The 17,838-nt window shown below is 39.9% G+C and overlaps 3 non-coding genes across 3 annotated transcripts; all 3 read right to left on the bottom strand.

Annotated features, from left to right (window-relative positions):
- Positions 1–98: 98 nt before the first annotated feature.
- On the bottom strand, positions 99–241 carry Trnal-uaa. The gene is made up of 2 exons: positions 205–241; positions 99–143 (listed from the first exon to the last, which is right to left on the bottom strand). It is a non-coding gene; the product is annotated as a tRNA-Leu (tRNA).
- A 393-nt stretch (positions 242–634) lies between these two features.
- Positions 635–706, bottom strand: Trnaa-ugc. Its single transcript has one exon. It is a non-coding gene; the product is annotated as a tRNA-Ala (tRNA).
- Positions 707–956: 250 nt separating this feature from the next.
- Trnal-uaa lies at positions 957–1,099 on the bottom strand. Its single transcript has 2 exons — positions 1,063–1,099; positions 957–1,001 (listed from the first exon to the last, which is right to left on the bottom strand). It is a non-coding gene; the product is annotated as a tRNA-Leu (tRNA).
- Between the last annotated feature and the right edge of the window lie 16,739 nt (positions 1,100–17,838).

Raw genomic sequence — 17,838 nt, 5'->3', positions numbered from 1 at the left:
GTTTGCTTTGAGTGACTGATAACTATTGCGACACGTATGTGTTTTCAATGGAGAAGAAGATTTAAAGTAAAAAAGAATAAAACTTTAAAGGAAGGTTTTGTCAAGAGTGGGGTTCGAACCCACGCCTTCTTCGAAGACCAGAATGCCAAGTAACGGATATCACAAGATTACCTATTAATCTATTATTTGAATTTGAATTAGAATCTTAAGTCTGGCGCCTTAACCACTCGGCCATCTTGACATTGTTATCGCAATGGCTACTTATATTGCAATGTGGCGTAAACTAGGTGTATTGAGAAGAGCACACAATTGTAACTATGACAGGGAAAAATATCAATAATGAATGTCAATTGTATGCTTTTCTGTTCAATTTTCGAGGATCATGGCAGGTTTAATCGACAGTGCCACAACCGAATGGCCGTCAGAAAATACCACTGGGACGACAAAAGCCGGTTTCTATCAGTAGAAGAAAAAGAAGGAGAAGAAAGATTATGCCCTATCGTTTTGCAAGTACTGGTTCGATCACTGGGTATTTACACTTTTCACTAGATATACGTAAGAATGTGGAATGTAGTTTCATTCTGTTGGCAGACTTGACAATGATCTTTGTTTCAAAATGAAAGCGATTATAGTATTGAGTTGCGGAGGATTGAACTCCGGGCTTTTCGCATGCAAAGCGAACACTCTACCACTGAGTTACAACCCCTTAAGAATAGAGACTATTAGTATGTTCCTGATACTTGCTTTTTACCTCTCGATTAGTTGCACTACATTGGAGTTTTGGAGGATTGAACTCTGGTCTTTTCACATGCAAAGCAAGCACTCTAACTCTGATTTACAACCCCTTAACTTATGCCCGTTTGCTTTGAGTGACTGTTAACTATTGCGACACGTATGTGTTTTCAATGGAGAAGAAGATTTAAAGTATAAAAGAATAAAACTTTAAAGGAAGGTTTTGTCAAGAGTGGGGTTCGAACCCACGCCTTCTTCGAAGACCAGAATGCCAAGTAACGGATATCACAAGATTACCTATTAATCTATTATTTGAATTTGAATTAGAATCTTAAGTCTGGCGCCTTAACCACTCGGCCATCTTGACATTGTTTTCGCAATGGCTACTTATATTGCAATGTGGCGTAAACTAGGTGTATTGAGAAGAGCACACAATTGTAACTATGACAGGGCAAAATATCAATAATGAATGTCAATTGTATGTTTTTCTGTTCAATTTTCGAGGATCATGGCAGGTTTAATCGACAGTGCCACAACCGAATGGCCGTCAGAAAATACCACTGGGACGAAAAAAGCCGGTTTCTATCAGTAGAAGAAAAAGAAGGAGAAGAAAGATTATGCCCTATCGTTTTGCAAGTACTGGTTCGATCACTGGGTATTTACACTATTCACTAGATATTCGTAAGAATGTGGAATGTAGTTTCATTCTGTTGGCAGACATGACAATGATCTTTGTTTCAAAATGAAAGCGATTATAGTATGGAGTTGCGGAAGATTGAACTCCGGGCTTTTCGCATGCAAAGCGAACACTCTACCACTGAGTTACAAACCCTTAAGAATAGAGACTACCAGTATGTTCCTGATACTTGCTTTTTACCTCTCGATTATTTGCACTACATTGGAGTTGTAATAACTTACGCTGCGTGATGGCGTAAATTACTAACATAAGAATAAAAATATAAAAGAAGATTCTACTAAAGACTTGTATTTACCGCATGATTACACTATATGAGAATGCTGGGCAATCGATGGTACGTCTGGTCAAATACAGTTGAGGAGAGTGGAGATAAGATGAAAGGAAGAGTCTGGTCGGTGAGAGAATTTCAGATAGGGTAGAATCAAGTAGTACAGAGGAAGAACAGTTTAGACGGGATGAACTGGCGTAACTGAACTGCCGGACTGACTGTAACGACTGCTACGACTTTTTACTTGCTAGTTCTATTTATTACATTTTGAAATGTTGAAGAATGGGGTGCATTTTTAGTAGCGTCAGCTTTTGACCTTGGCTTTTTCATGAACAAAGAGGCATTTTTAGAAAGGCATAAGGTTTAAATTGTCCCGGAAGTTATGGGTCTAGTTTGTGTCGGTTACTCTTGGCCTTGACTCTTTTCAATAGCGAGGGTGACTTTAGAAAGTCAAGTGTCCCTTTTTTACCTGCTTTGAGTCTGGCGGAATCCTTACATCACTCCCCCTCCTCTTTTGTTGCGTCCCGCAACAATTAATCTTGGCTTCCGAATTTTTTGAACATCAATTGAATGTGATTCCTTGCTTACGACTAGGGAAACGATGTCATGGATACAATTTCCCATGACTGTAGACTTCGTCAGTTTCGTGCTCCCAAGTTGAACCATATAGCAGGCATTGTTTTTGGTAATCATTATGTAGTTCTAGCCTTTAAATTGGGTATTGAATGTAGACTCGCTTTTTGCATGGCCTTAACTTCCACAAGCTAGACCTTACTCTTCACATAACAGAAAGAAAGAACGCGTCGTAGTAAAAAAAATTGGGCAAAGAGTAAAAGAAAAAATTTCTAATGATATGGAAAGGAAGCACTGTTGCAAAATTATACAATGTCATGTGGATATTTTTATTGAGGTCTTGGTCTTCTGGGGATGAAAGCCTCGCCTTCTGGGCCGTATTGTGGGCGTGGTTGACGTGGTTGTCTCGGTTTCTTCCTTCGCGGGGGTACTGATGATTGTTCTGAGGCTGTTGATCGGGATGAATATGTATCGGCAAGTGGCATGATTATTACTGGCGCAGGTGTGGCTGCTGCGGTTATGGCGGGTTGAGTTCTTTTGAAGCAGTTCATTTTTAGGACTTTTGACATGATTGGGAAGGCTTTGAGAAGGAGGGACCCGACGCCGCAGAATCTAACTGCTATTACGGAAATCATTCCGAGCCCTGAAACGGCTCCAAAGCTTTTTAACCACCCTCCCACTTTCGCGACAAAGTCTACGTGGGGGGCATCGCTATGGTGAATAAGTACATTAGAAGTCAAGAGATCACGAGAGTTATCTTCTGCGTGATGCTCGTGAATAGTGGCCAGAATGTCTGCCATTACTGACGCATGGCTGAGGGGGCTATTTTGAGATGCTGGATGCATTTGTAAGAGGGTTGCTAATGTATTATCTGCTTCGTGTTTTTCTGTGTCAATTAATTGTCTGCCTTGTACTGGAATATTGGCAAACACCGGAGTCCATTCTCCGTTTCTGTAAGCGTGGGTTTTCCCATTAAAATTAACAAAATTAGAAAACCAGTAGCAGTCGGAAAAGGGTATAAGTTCCCAGCCTTCAATCGATATTGACTTTGACTTTGTAAATTGGGTATCAAATGTTACATTGTACGCACGACATTGCATTACTGAAGCTTGCACCCCGTGAGCGATTAATTTAGTACATCTTGGGAGATTAAGGTGAGTTGCTGCTAACCAGCCATTATATTGGGCACTAACGATTACACTGTTATGATTCATTTTCCGATTTTCGCATGGTAGACGTCTGATTTCTCGTGCAAGTCTATTCTCGTATTCTAACGCAATATCCCTGATATATTGGATATGGGCGGCTGCTTCTATTTCGGCTTTCAACGTGGGAGCGACTTGTGTCTCGTTTCTTACTGCTGTTTTATTAGTCGTTATTTCAGGTGATGCTGTTACATTACTGATTTCAAATTCTCCGGTCGGAGGAAAATTGTTAATGGAGATCAATATTTTATCCATTCCCATTACGCTTTGTAGCTGGCGTTTTCCACAATATGAGAGCATGGTGGTGTTAACTAGGTAATCCGTCTGGCTGGTTTGGTCGTGTAAACGTTTGACGATGGGATTACTAGTTTTGTATAGGTATCCGTCACCTCCTCTTACTATTTTAAGCTCACAATCTTTACGCTCTTTATAGGAATTATCCCAAACCAAAGTTACGAGATTGATGGTGGCTGAGCCATTTAGGTGACCAGGAAGTGATCCCAGGGGTGAATTGATCGTACAATTGTCGCACTCTGTTTCAAGAGCCACTTCTTTAATTTCACAATTCCTTATCGTACCTTCAATGGTTCGCAACCATGAAGGAAATACCCATGGATGTTTCTCGAATACAAATTGATGTGGGCCTTTTTGGTACATGGTATTGCCATCGCACTTCCTTAATTCTTTCATTTCTTGGCATGCCTCTACGGTTGCACTGACTGGCCATTTGCTTTCGGTACGGTGGACCCAACCGAAAAAATCAGTGTGTAGCGTATGAACGGTGTTCCAAACGCTACATTGAAAACCCGGAAATCGTTTAACTTCAGGTAAATGGGATAAGAGGGTATACACGACAGGTTTTGGGGGGGGGGGATGGGTCGTCCGTTCCGATGAGGCATCCTCGTCGCCGAAATCAAGGAATCCCTTCATTTTCGACTGGCTACAGTCGCATACCGTGACGTTCATCGCCACTGCCATATGTAGACAGATGAAGAGTACTATTAAAAATATACTGGAGAAAGGAAAGAGGACAAATTGAATTTTTCGAACTGTGATACATTATGTCATGCATTTTTATAGTTAACTGTACTCCGTCAATAACTTATTGATCGGTCGCATAATATTGGAAAATAATTAATTAATAATAAAAATGGCTGCTCAGTAGCGAACGTTCTGCTCAATCTGAACGAAATAACTCGTATTTCGTTCGGGATAACAAAAATGTAAACCAAGGATGGTTTTTTCTTTTGTTTCCTCGATGCGTTTAGCCGTTCGTGAGTTATTCACGAAAAACAGATTTCTCCGCTATAACATATGTGTCGCAGTGGTGGGCGGAGCCTTAGAGCCTTCCTTTTTCCGACCAGCGCTAAATTCAAATTTTTCGGAATTTTTGTAAAAAACTCCCGCACGCACTCTCTTATCTGCACGAGACAATGTTTGTTCTGTTCGGGAATGATAATTGAGTGAGTGCAAAAATTTTCACAATTTTCCTAGCACACAAAATTGTTTCGCGAAAATCGCGTTTTAACATAAGCAATGAGATACAAGGGAAATTTCAAAAAATCGTTTTTTCTTCCGAACGCGTCATACGATCTGGGCCAAACCGAGTTCGTCCCGTTCAGAAACGTAAAATCGAACCCTTTGGGCGAGTTTTCCATTATTTTTGCCGTATTTTCAGTCGTTCGTGAGATATTCACGAAAAACCGATTCCTGCACGTATAATTGGTACGTGGTGGGCAGGGGCTTCAAAGCTTACTATTCTCTCAACCCGCGCTAAATTCAAATTTTTTTGGAATTTTCGTTAATAACTCCCGCACGCACTCTCTCATTCGAACCAGACAATGGTTGTTCTGTTCGGGAATGATAATTGAGCGTGTGTAGTAATTTTCACAATTTTCCTAGTACACAAAATTGTTTCGCGAAAATCGCGTTTTAACATAAGCAACGAGATAATGGAGAAATTTCAAAAAATAGTTTTTTCTTCTGAACGCGTCATACGTTCTGGACGAAACAGGTTTTATCCCGTTCAAAATCGAAAAACGGGACCCTTTGGGCGAGTTTTCCATTATTTTGGCCGTATTTCCAGTCGTTCGTGAGATATTCACGAAAAACGGATTTAGGCACGTATTATTGTTATCTGGTAGGCCGAGCTTCATTTTTTAATGTTTCAAGACGTCGTCTGCCACTGATCTGTTGATCGTGTTGTGAATTTGTGTTTACTTTCTCATTTTATAGTTTCATCATTTTTGTTTGTTTTTCTTCCCACCGCCTTTGAATTGATCTCTTTCGGGAGTTTCTTTTGCCTATTTTTTTACTTAAGCTTGTATTCAGTTTCTTAATTTGTTTTTGTTTCATTCTCTTTTTGTAGGTAGTTTGTTTACCTTGAGGTATTGGATTTATCAACAGTGTTTACCCTGTTGGCCGTAAGTTGCGAGTTAATATTTTAAATTTTTTAAAGCAGGAAGTGTGTGGTAGAGATTCCACCCCGTCCGGTCTGGTTATAAGCATTAACCGATAAAAGGCTTGGTCCCTAAATATATCAGCTCGTAAGCTCAGATCCAAGGTGATCTCTCTCCCCTTCGTGAGCGAGTGGCAAGGCCAGTGCCTCTGATCCGTTCTTGTGTCGCGGGCTTCTGCGGAAGTTAACCCAGAAACCTTTTGGTGGAGACCTTGAGGGGATCGGACTCTGGTTACTCCACTCACGCTCCGAGTGGGGATGTGAGTGAACCAGCGATATTTTAGTTTAAGTTCTGATGCCGTGTTCGTCAGTTTGCCGTCCTTCCCAGTGTCGAAAAGGATTTCTACTTTGTAAAATTAAGCTTGCTTTTCGTTTCTTTGTTTTGAAAATTTGAATAAAGCTTTCATTGCCTCTGACTTGTCGTCAGATGGCATTTGATGCTTTTTTGAAAAAATAAAAATTGGAAGTTTATTACAAAACTTTCCTCGCCTCTGATTTGTCGTCAGATTGCGTTTGTAGGGATAAAAAATAAAAATTTATAGTTGATAAAAATCTTTCTTCGCCTCTGACTTGTCGTCAGATGGCGCATGTGGGAAAGAAATAAAAATTGAAAGTTTGTTTACAAAAAAATTTCTTCGCCTCTGACTTGTCGTCAGATGGCGTATGTTAACAATAACAATAGAGATTGAAAGTAAAAAAAAATTTTCTTCGCCTCTGACTTGTCGTCAGATGGCGCATGTTAAAAAATAAAAATTGAAATTGAAAGTAAAAAAAAATTTCTTCGCCTCTGACTTGTCGTCAGATGGTGCATGTTAAAAAATAAAAATTGAAATTTGAAAGTAAAAAAAATTTTCTTCGCCTCTGACTTGTCGTCAGATGGCGCATGTTAAAAAATAAAAATTGAAATTGAAAGTAAAAAAAAAAATTTCTTCGCCTCTGACTTGTAATATGGCGATTGATTAAAATAAATCGTTTTAGTTCATTGACATTCATTGACAATCCTCCATTTTCATTTTTATTAGTTCTTTGGATAAAAATAATTTCCAGCCCCGTTGATATCTTGTGATGTATCCATCACTTTCGCTCTTCCTAGAACGAGCGAGGCCCATGGCTCTTGATCACGTGTTTCCACATTTCTCAGAATAGCCACCAGGTAGTAAAATAACGCATTTATCCACTGCTGCGGAAAGCGCGGAACAAGTGGAGGGTTAATTAGTGGCGAAGTGAGTGGAAAGGAGTAAAAAACGGAAAAAAGTAAATTGCAAGGAGGTCGATTCTGATAGTTAAAAAATTTTTTTTTGACGCTACTCAAATTCTTCCCTTGCCTCCGGCTTGTTGTCAGAGACGCTTCTTTTAATAAGCTCATAAATTTCTCTTTATTTATTCGTTCTTTCTTCCTTTTCGATTTTTTTTAGCTCTCTCTTTACTTCTTCTCCTGATCAAATTCCAACATTTATTTTTGTTTTCTCCTTTTATTGTTTTTACCTCAAAAGAAAAATAGATGCGATTGGCAATAATAAAAAAAACAGAAAAAACAACAAGTTTGATGGAATTACTCCTCGTCGTGAGGGTTTAAAGGGCCCGGCTGGAATTCCTCTTCTATAGGACAGTCTTTTATCTCATGGCCCCTTTGCCGACAAGAATAGCAAAGGCGTCTTTCGTTCCTGGATTGTGGCTCTTCATCGTCCCGTCGTGAACGTTTTGGCTCCGGCTCTCCTTTTTCTTCGGTTGGCGTCGGTGGTCTGCGTTGTAGTGGGTTGACGTCGAGAATCTGGTCAAACAATTCTTGGGCCGTTGCCCAATTCTCCCATTCGATCGCATTGTCCAGTTTTGGCCGGAGTCGTATGGTGTGGTTGTCTTGCACTCGCGGGTCTTGACGGTTCAGGGCCACTTTGTGGCTCTCTCCCGGTTGAATAACAATTCCCGCCGCCATGGTATACTTCTGGTAGAATGTCCGGATGTGTGGTTGTCGGCAGGCTTCATCCGACAATTCCACCGGCATCTGGATTGTTATCCCCCGGTTGTTCAAGGTTCGGAGCCGTGACGACCGGTCCCGAACCTCTTTAAACTTGGGGATATTCACGTCGCCGTCGGGGAAGAAAAGGCTCCCATTGAAGTCGGTAAGGCCGGCCTCCTTGCGAGCCGTCCATTCCTTGGCGTGCATGATGGTCCAAGCCATCGGGACCACTCCCGAGAAGCCGTCGGCACGCGCTTCCCAGAAGTGGCAACTGTCACAGGTGAAGATGTTACGTTCTTCTTTTTCTTCCTCTCCTTCTTCCTCTTCCTCTTGGTTTGGGAAGGAATAGAAGACTCTTTTCCCAATCTGGCGACAACTGAAGTCGTCTTCTTTCTTCTGGCCCTCGATGCAGATCACGCACTGTGTTAGTTTGTTGTACGCCATGTTGGGAGTTGTTTGTGTAGTTGCAAAATAAATTTGTGACTGGCTTTTTTATTGTTTCAGGTCCTTTATATAGTTTTTTTGTTCTAGGGGGGACGCCTCTTTTTTGAAGCGTTGTTTTTATAAAAAGTAGAAAGTTTACTCGTCCATCAAGAAGTCTTTGAACCTATTAGGACGGCGTGTCACTCTTTTTGACCTTTTCTCTTCCTGGTTGAGTTCAGCTTTATTATTTTGTTCTAATTCGTGTTGGGCGACACACGGTTGAGTTCCAATTTCCGCGGTTTTTATTGCTTTTTGCTTGAACTGGTTTTGATTTGGCCTTTCTCTTTCTTCAAGAGTATTGTCATCAATAAAAGTTTCTGGTTCTTGACCTGCGACATCGCTCTGTCTTTTTTTATTTAAGTCCGTTATTTTTTCGTTATTTTCATTACTGATTTCATCGTTATTTTCCATCTCTTTGTCTTCTTCTTCATCTTCTTTTACCGATTCTTCTTCTTCTGATTCTTCTTCCGTTTCTTCTTCTTCCGTTTCTTCTTCTTCCGATTCTTCTTCTCCCGGTCTTGTTACTCTTAGTTCAATTTCTCTTAAGTCGTCAAAATCGACACACTCTTCGTCTCGCCAGACCATACTTTCCGTCAATGCTTTAAGACGATTGACGTGTGTCAGCTCGGTTTTCCCGCCGTTGTAGGAGCGAATTTCCACTGTGCTGTTTGAATTCACTTTGGAAATTCGATATGGCCCTTGGTATCTAGGATTGAGTTTTTTACTCGTTCCTGTCTTAGTGACTCTAACGTCCAAAAGAACTCGGTCCCCTAATTCGAATTTTGTTTCTCTAGCTCTTTTGTCATATTGAGTCTTCTGTTGGACTCTAGCGTTCAACAGATTTTGTCGGGCTAACGTAAAGCCTTCCCGTAGCCTTTTCATTGTTTGGCTTTTGTAATCTTGGGGTGTTATCTTGTCTGGGTCAGGAATAAAAAATCTATCGATTATCATACTGGGGTCTCTAGCTGTTACAAGGAAATAAGGGCTCTCCATCGTTGAAGAGTGTACTGAATTTCTATAGGCCGAGGCCATTGGCCCCAAAACTTCTTCCCAATTTCCCAAGCCGTCGGCTATATATTTCCTAATCATTTCAACTAACGTTTTGTTAAAGCGTTCCGTCATCCCATTTGATTGCGGATGATACGCTGTAGTTGTTTTATGTTTTGTTTTTAGTTCTTTACATAAATTATTAAATAGGCGGGATGTAAAATTAGAGCCCCTATCAGTTATGATAATTTTGGGTGGGCCATGGTACAAGATTATCTTGTCCATTAGGGCGCGGCAAGTCGTTTCAGCCTTTTGATTGGGCAATGCAACGACTTCCGTCCATTTTGAAAAAGCGTCAGTTATGACGAGTACGTATTTATTTCCATTCAAGGATTCGGGTTTGATTGGCCCTAGAAAATCCATGCCTATAACTTCAAATGGAGCCGTCGCAATCTCCAGTGGGTGTAGATAGGCTCTTGTAACCACTTTTCGTTGCAAAGCACAAACTTCGCACGACTTGCAATATTTCTTTACGTCCTTCAACATTTCGGGCCAGTAAAACTTATCTCTCATTCGGAAATAAGTTCGTAAGAATGCTAAATGTCCCGCTAACAGAGAATCATGGTATTCTTTAATTACATTTTTTCTTAAAGAATATGGAACTACCGTTTGCTCTTGGATAAATTTCCTTCTTTTCTTTGATGGTGGGTGGAATTCCCTTCTTAACACCCCTTTGGATATTCGGAAAGTTCCGATCTCTTTGACCCAGATGGCATTTTCAAGCTCGTCTGCCTCAGACAAGATGCCTTCGTCCAGATAGAGAATAATTTTTGAGCATAGCTCGTCTTTCTTTTGTTCTTCAATTATATTATCCGTAAAATCCGTTCGTTCCTCAGTGGTTACGACTCGAATGCGGGAGAGGAAGTCGGCGTTAGCGTGTTCCTTTCCCGGTTTGTATCGAATTTTATACTTGACTGCCGAAAGCTCGATCGCCCATCTTCCCAGTCTACTTTTTTCATCTTTGTGCGCCTCGAGCCATTGTAGTGGCCGATGGTCGCTGATAATTTCAAATTTTTCGTCCTGTAGGTAGTGACGATATCTTTTTACCCCGTATACAATAGCGAGGGCCTCCCGCTCGATAGCGGAGTAGTTCTTTTCTGCTGCATTCAAGTGTCTACTTGAGTATGCAATAACGACTTCTTCTTCGTTTTGTATCTGGCTCAATACAGCTCCGATACCATAATTACTAGCATCCGTAAAAATTAAAAATTCTTTTTCAAAATCTGGAAAAGCGACGATGGGCGGCGTAATGAGACACTCGCGGAGGGTTTCAAAAGCTTTCTGTTCTGCCTCTCCCCATTCGAAAGCGTTGTTTCCCTCTTCTTCATCTTTATTCATTTTCTTAACTAATTTATTTTGTTTATCTTTCTTTTTCTTTGTTAGCTCAATTAATGGATGAGCAATATCCGCGAAACCTTTAATGAAACGCCTGTAGTAAGATGCAAGCCCTAAAAATGATTGTATTTCTACAATTGTTGTCGGACGTTTGTAATTTTTTAATTGTTCGATTTTCTCTGGGTCAGGTGTGATTCCTTTTGCTGAAATCACATGGCCTAAATATTGGACAGATTCGGACATGAATGTGCATTTTGAAAGGCCGAGTTTTAAATCAGCTTCTTTTAACAGGTCGAGAATGCGCTCTAAATTAATCAAATGTTCTTCTCTTGTTTTTGAGAAAACGATTATATCGTCTAGGTAAACTAAGCATATCTTTCCGATGACTGAACGTAGTACATAGTTCATCAATCGTTGAAAGGTTCCTGGTGCGTTAGTCAGCCCAAAAGATAGTCGATTCCATTCGTATAGATTGTTGTCAACTATAAACGCTGTTTTTTCTTTTGAACTATCATCCATTTCAATTTGCCAATAACCTGACGCTAAATCCAGAGTTGTGAAATACTTTTGCCCGTGAAGCAAATCTAAAACGTCGTCGATTCGAGGCAAAGGAAACGAGTCTTTCTTTGTTATACTATTTAATTTTCTATAATCCATGTAGAGTCTGATTCCTCCGCTTTTCTTTTTTACGAGCACTACGGGTGCCGCCCATGGGGACACGGACGGTCTGATTAATTTGTTAACTAATAATTCTTTTAAAATACTTTCTAATTCGCTCTTGTTATTCTGATGTATTCGATAGGGTCGTAATCGAATGGGTCCTTGTCCTTCCGTGTTAATGTGGTGTTTTACCAGTCCTGTTTTTCCCAATTCTCCTGTTTTAGTTGCAAACATTTTTCTTCTACTTTCTAAAAATTTAGTTATATTCTCTCTGTCTATTTCTGGCATTTCTTGAGGCAAATTGTTTTTAAAATCTAACGGGACGCTTGGTTCCTCGTCCTCGGTACAAGAATTAATATTTTGTCTTTCAACTCTGCTGAAGTCTAAAGTTACAATCAATTCGTATTTAGGCAAGGTTATTGGTTTATTAGTCTCGTTTACTATGGCTACTGTAAAAAATGCTCCTTCATCTCCCTTACTGATAAAAGGATCTAAACGTAATCCGCTGTTGAGTCCCGGCCCTCTATTCAAATAAAACGCAAGATTGGGTGGAAGCTGTGCCCCATTCCCTTCCGATTCAACGACAGTGGCACTAAAAGGCTTAATCGTGATCTTCTTTCCCGCCATTATGGTTGGCGCAGAGTCGGGTAAAGTTGTCTTCTTGACCCTGTAAATTTTCCTCTCGCTTCCATCAATAATAAATTTATGCTCATATAAAGCATCAAGACCTAAGATACATTCCTCGCTAATTCCATCGACGACGATAAAGTCCTGCAGAAGATTATCGCCTAAAACTGAGATTTCGAGGGTTATTAATCCTCTTGTAGTCAATCTGGTGTTCTCTACACCGTATAAATCGACCGGGGCGTCAGCGTTATAATATTTGATTTCGTTTTTTATCCTATTAAATACATCAGTATTAATTAAACTTCTTCCGGCGCCACTGTCTAAAAGGCCGCTAAATTTTACGCTCCCTACTTGAATTTTAAGTCGAGGCGCTTTGTTTTTTCTACTTTCTTTTACTTGATTAACAGTCTGTCGGGATTTCGGACAAGGCCCACCTTTTTGCCCAACGTTACAATTGGTGGTCTCTAGTTTCCCCGGTTCCAAGGATTAAGCTGCCCAGCGGTATTTTGTCCTGGGGGTCTATATATCCCGTTTTGGGTATTCTGCGTTTGCGGGCAGTCACGTGCCAAATGTCCGGTTTGTTTACATTTGAAGCAAGTGGGACCTTGTGGACCGAATCCACACATTTCGGTATTATGCGTTACTGGATTGCTTGCATTGGTTTTTGCACAATAAGAGCAATATTTAGCTTCCCTAGGTGGATATCTGTTTGCTTGATTATTCGGCTGGCTGCCGTATTTGGGTGGCGGCTGTGGCCCTTGGGTATTCCTTTCCACGAACTGATTGCTGTGATTTTGGCTCTGTTGATTATTCTGATTTTGGGGTGGAAAAACTGATTGATTGGGTACTACTGCCTGAGCTTGTAATTGGCTAACTTGATTCATGAATTTTGTCGTCTCTCTAGCTTGTTGCATCATGTCGCTCAATAATTTTTGATTATTTTTCGCCGTTATTTTTAATTCTTCTAGGTCGCGTTTAGTGTCGTCCATCGCTTGAACGTTAGAGTTAGTGGACACAGCATTAATAAATCCTTCCTCTCGTTTCTTCTGCTTTTTCTCTACTTTCTTTTGTAGAAGGTCGCTTAATAACTTTTGGTTCTTTTCTGAGGCCATTTTCCATCCCTCTGCTTCCTTTTTTATTTCAGACAAAGCTTGAGAATTGGAGTTGGTAGATATAGCATTAATAAATTCTACATTTCTTTTCTCCAGTTTCGCTTCGTTTAATATAGCCGCACAGTTTTCTGTAGCCTTTACTAAATCTTTTAAATTTTTAAATTCCTTGAAACTCATACGTTCCCGGAGATTTGATTTGAGCCCTCCCAAAAATCTGTCCATTATCATTAATTCCCTCATCTCGAGATCCACGGATTTCCCTGCTTTTGTTGGATAAGCAAACGAATAAAGTTTCTGTATACGACACGCATAGTCTCTGATAGACTCTCCTGGATTACGAGTACAGTTATTATATTCTGTTAAATACATTTTTCGGCTGTCTCCACCGTGAAAACGCTCATGTAGACATTGCTTTACCTTCGTAAAAGACTTTGCTTCTTTTGGGTAGCATAATTGAAAAGTCGTTATGCAGTCTTCTGCGGACCCAAAAAGCTTTGAATACAACAGTTTAATTTTTTTACCCTCCTCAAACTCAGAAGTGTCAATAACCCTTTCGAAATGTTTTATCCAATCTTCAAATTTTGTCGACCCCATTCCGTTAAAAGCGGGCACTTGGGCCAACAGCGATATAGTCATTTGTTGTTGATTCTGTAAAAGCTTCTGACTGTTATAATAACTCTGGTTTGATTTTACTCGACAATCTTTAGCTAAAATGGTTTCTTCTGATTCGACTTCGCTGTCGCAAAGGGCTTCATCGTTTAGTGGCTCTGATGCCATTAAGGCACCGTGCTTCGCTTCCTCTTTTGGGACCCCTGCATTTCTTAAATATCGATACATTTTGTCAAAATGACTCTGATGTGATGTTACTGACTTTCTTTTAATGATACCTGTTTCGTCTTCTTCTTTCATTTTCGGAAAGGTTGTTGTTGTTTCCCACAATTCAATATCTCTCAAAGGGTTCGTTTCACTCAAACGGTCGGGGGTTATTGGCCTTACTTTAGTCTTTTTATTTGCTTCTACTTTCCCTTTTTGTTCAACCTTTTTCCTCGGATTTGTTATTTTTACCGTTACTTGCTCTTCTTCGGAATCGCTTGTAGGCCTAGTCTCCACTTTCTCTTTCTGTTTTACTCTTTTTGTAAGATTCTTTCTGTTTACCGTTATTTCCTCTTCGTCAGATTCGCTGTCTGACGATTTAGCACTGCTCAATTCGTTGATTTTTGACAAATTGTCTTGCTCGTTAATGACAGTTTCTGTTTGATTAACAAGTACATTTATTTCAATATGTTCGTTCTCTAGTGGTGCTGGAGGCTCGCCTCTAATACGTGTACTGATACGAGTCGGTGGTTGTCCTTTGACACGCAGATTGCGATTTCTTCTGACTGGTTTGCTTGGTCCAGCTTCGTCAACAGATTCGTCGTCACCGTCCTCTGAATCAGCTCTTAAATCAGCTCCTAATCTTTGTTCGTCTTCCTCTACTTCTTCTAGATTTGGATATAGTCGTTTCGGTTGAATAGGCGTTCTAGCCAACGCTTTCCCTTTCGTTTGTGCCCAGTCTTCTCTTTGTTCCTCAGAAGAACGATTATTTAAATTCTTTCTGTTTTCGTCCTCCTCCTCTTCTTCCTCCTCGTCTTCCTCCTCTTCTTCCTCCTCGTCCTCTTCCTCTTCAGAAGAGGGTTGCGAGCGGTCCACTTGGATGGCGTCAGTTGGTTGGGGCAATTTTGGTGCTCTTTTAAATTGTTTAGGCGATAATTTACTAAAAATCGACCCTATACTTTTCAAAAAGCCTGGCGTTCCTAATTTCTCCTTAGGAGTGTCGATAGTTACTCCTTCCATTCGTTTGTTAACCTTTTCTGATTGTGTGGTTAAAATCATTAACCAGATTAAAAAAGTCTATTCATCAAAATTTTACTCTTAGACGCTCGGTGGATCGATTTAATTAATGAAATTGTAGACAGAGTCGGCTGAAGACCAACAAAACTGCCATGAATAATTGTAATAAATTTAAGCGGCAGAGTCGGCTGAATACCGACAAAACTGCTATTTGTTATATAAAAGAAAAAAGGGCAGAGTCGGCTGAGTACCAACAAAACTGCTATGTTTTATGTAAAAAAGGAAAAAAGGCAGAGTCGGCGGAAAACCAACAAGACTGCTATGTTTTAATTAAAAAATAAATAGGCAGAGTCGGCCGAAGACCAACAGAACTGCTATACGACATATATGTTTTGCACATTATTCCCGTTTCTTAATTATTGGAGGGTTTGTTTTAAATTTTTTACTTTCTTTTTGACATAATCAATAAGAAATATTTTTTATTGACTCGTTTGAATTTTTTCTGAAAGCCAGAAAAATTCTCGTGATCAATCCCTTCTCGACTGCCAAGATCCACGCCGTGTTCCTGGTACGATCGCTAAACCTTCGACAGCCGCTTCGAATGACGTAAGACTCGTATCTTACTCATTCGGTACCCACCACACGAGGGTTCTGGGACCAAAAATACATAAACGTCGATGGCTGTGAGTTTTACATCCAATAATAAATTATTGGAGACCGCACCTGACGTGATGGTACACAGTTGCAAACATATATGAAAAATAAGACACACGAGTTCAGATAGATCGCTGCCACCAATGTAATAACTTACGCTGCGTGATGGCGTAAATTACTAACATAAGAATAAAAATATAAAAGAAGATTCTACTAAAGACTTGTATTTACCGCATGATTACACTATATGAGAATGCTGGGCAATCGATGGTACGTCTGGTCAAATACAGTTGAGGAGAGTGGAGATAAGATGAAAGGAAGAGTCTGGTCGGTGAGAGAATTTCAGATAGGGTAGAATCAAGTAGTACAGAGGAAGAACAGTTTAGACGGGATGAACTGGCGTAACTGAACTGCCGGACTGACTGTAACGACTGCTACGACTTTTTACTTGCTAGTTCTATTTATTACATTTTGAAATGTTGAAGAATGGGGTGCATTTTTAGTAGCGTCAGCTTTTGACCTTGGCTTTTTCATGAACAAAGAGGCATTTTTAGAAAGGCATAAGGTTTAAATTGTCCCGGAAGTTATGGGTCTAGTTTGTGTCGGTTACTCTTGGCCTTGACTCTTTTCAATAGCGAGGGTGACTTTAGAAAGTCAAGTGTCCCTTTTTTACCTGCTATGAGTCTGGCGGAATCCTTGCAGAGTTTTGGAGGATTGAACTCTGGTCTTTTCACATGCAAAGCGAGCACTCTACCTCTGAGTTACAACCCCTTAACTTATGTCCGTTTGCTTTGAGTGACTGTTAACGATTGCGACACGTATGTGTTTTCAATGGAGAAGAAGATTTAAAGTAAAAAAGAATAAAAATTGAAAGGAAGGTTTTGTCAAGAGTGGGGTTCGAACCCACGCCTTCTTCGAAGACCAGAATGCCAAGTAAAGGATATCACAAGATTACCTATCCCTGAGGTATATTTATATACGAAGGTCCTTAACAATATAGGGTGTGGGGTATAGGGGGTAGGGTAGTAGTAGCTAGTAGTGAAATTCAGATGGTTTAATGTCCATTTAGTTATCCTTTATACGTTTCTTCCCTGAATGACCAATTGTCACCAAATTTTGTACATAATTTGTCAAAATTTGATACATGTCGTAACGGGGTTTCATTTGTTTTCATTACTGTTTTAAAAATTTAATTTGCGTAATTGTTACCTAGCTGGTTGCCGAATCCTAGGCAGTGAATTCGCTTTTGTTTGCTTAACCTTCCAACTGTCAGTGCAGTGAGTGCTCAGCAGTGTTAACAAAAAGAAAAAAAGTTTGAATCTTCCCTAGCAATTCAAGTTTTGATGATATGATATTGATATTTTGATGATATTTGATTTGATTTTTATTGTTCTTGTTCGATTTCGTCTTTATTGTTCTTATTATTGCCTCTTTTTGTTAACTGTTTTTAATAAATGATGATCTTGATTTTAATAAATTTTTTGATCAAGTAAAATTTCTATTCCCCTTTTTTTTAACAGTTAGTCATCAACCAAGAAGTTGAGGAACATTTTAAAAATGTTTGATCATACTCATTTTGAAGCTCTGGGTCATCTCTCTCTTCTTCCCTTGTCCTCTCCACAGTCATCAAGATCTTTTAGCGGTCGTGAAGAGTTACCACCGATCTCCCACTTCCATTTACCTTCAAAAGTTTTTTAAGTGTAATTTTTCAAAAGTTACCAATGGCTTGCTCGAGATTCGAACCCCGAACCACACGAGTGCCAGCCCGGGTTGCTAACCATTAGACCAACATTGACATGAGATTTAAGGGAAAGCGTGGTCAGGTTGGTGTGTACACCAAACAATGTAACAAAAGACGAAGTAAAGCTATGGTAATATCACTAGCGACGCTACCATCGGTATCGATTTTGGAACCGGTCGTAAAACACTTAGGTTATATGCCTGAATTAAGATTTTTTCAGCGGTGGTTTAATCTAACTGGTATAAGAGCACATCCAATTCTTTATAGTTAATATTTAACTAATAATTTTTCCAATTCCATGTTACTATAGTAATAAATGTTGCTAAAACTTAATCTAAACGTGAAGTGCGACGTGGGGTGGCGGGGCGAAGCCTCCGCCACTCTTAAGTCGCACCAGTCATAATATTAACAGATTATTAGTCAATTAGTTATAAAGAATCAATTATGAAAGAGAATAAA

The sequence above is a fragment of the Daphnia pulicaria genome, chromosome 1 (assembly GCF_021234035.1).
Source record: "Daphnia pulicaria isolate SC F1-1A chromosome 1, SC_F0-13Bv2, whole genome shotgun sequence".
NCBI lineage: Eukaryota > Metazoa > Arthropoda > Branchiopoda > Diplostraca > Daphniidae > Daphnia > Daphnia pulicaria.
The sequence above is the reverse complement of the archived record's forward strand: the minus strand, read 5'-3'. Positions and strand labels throughout refer to the sequence as shown.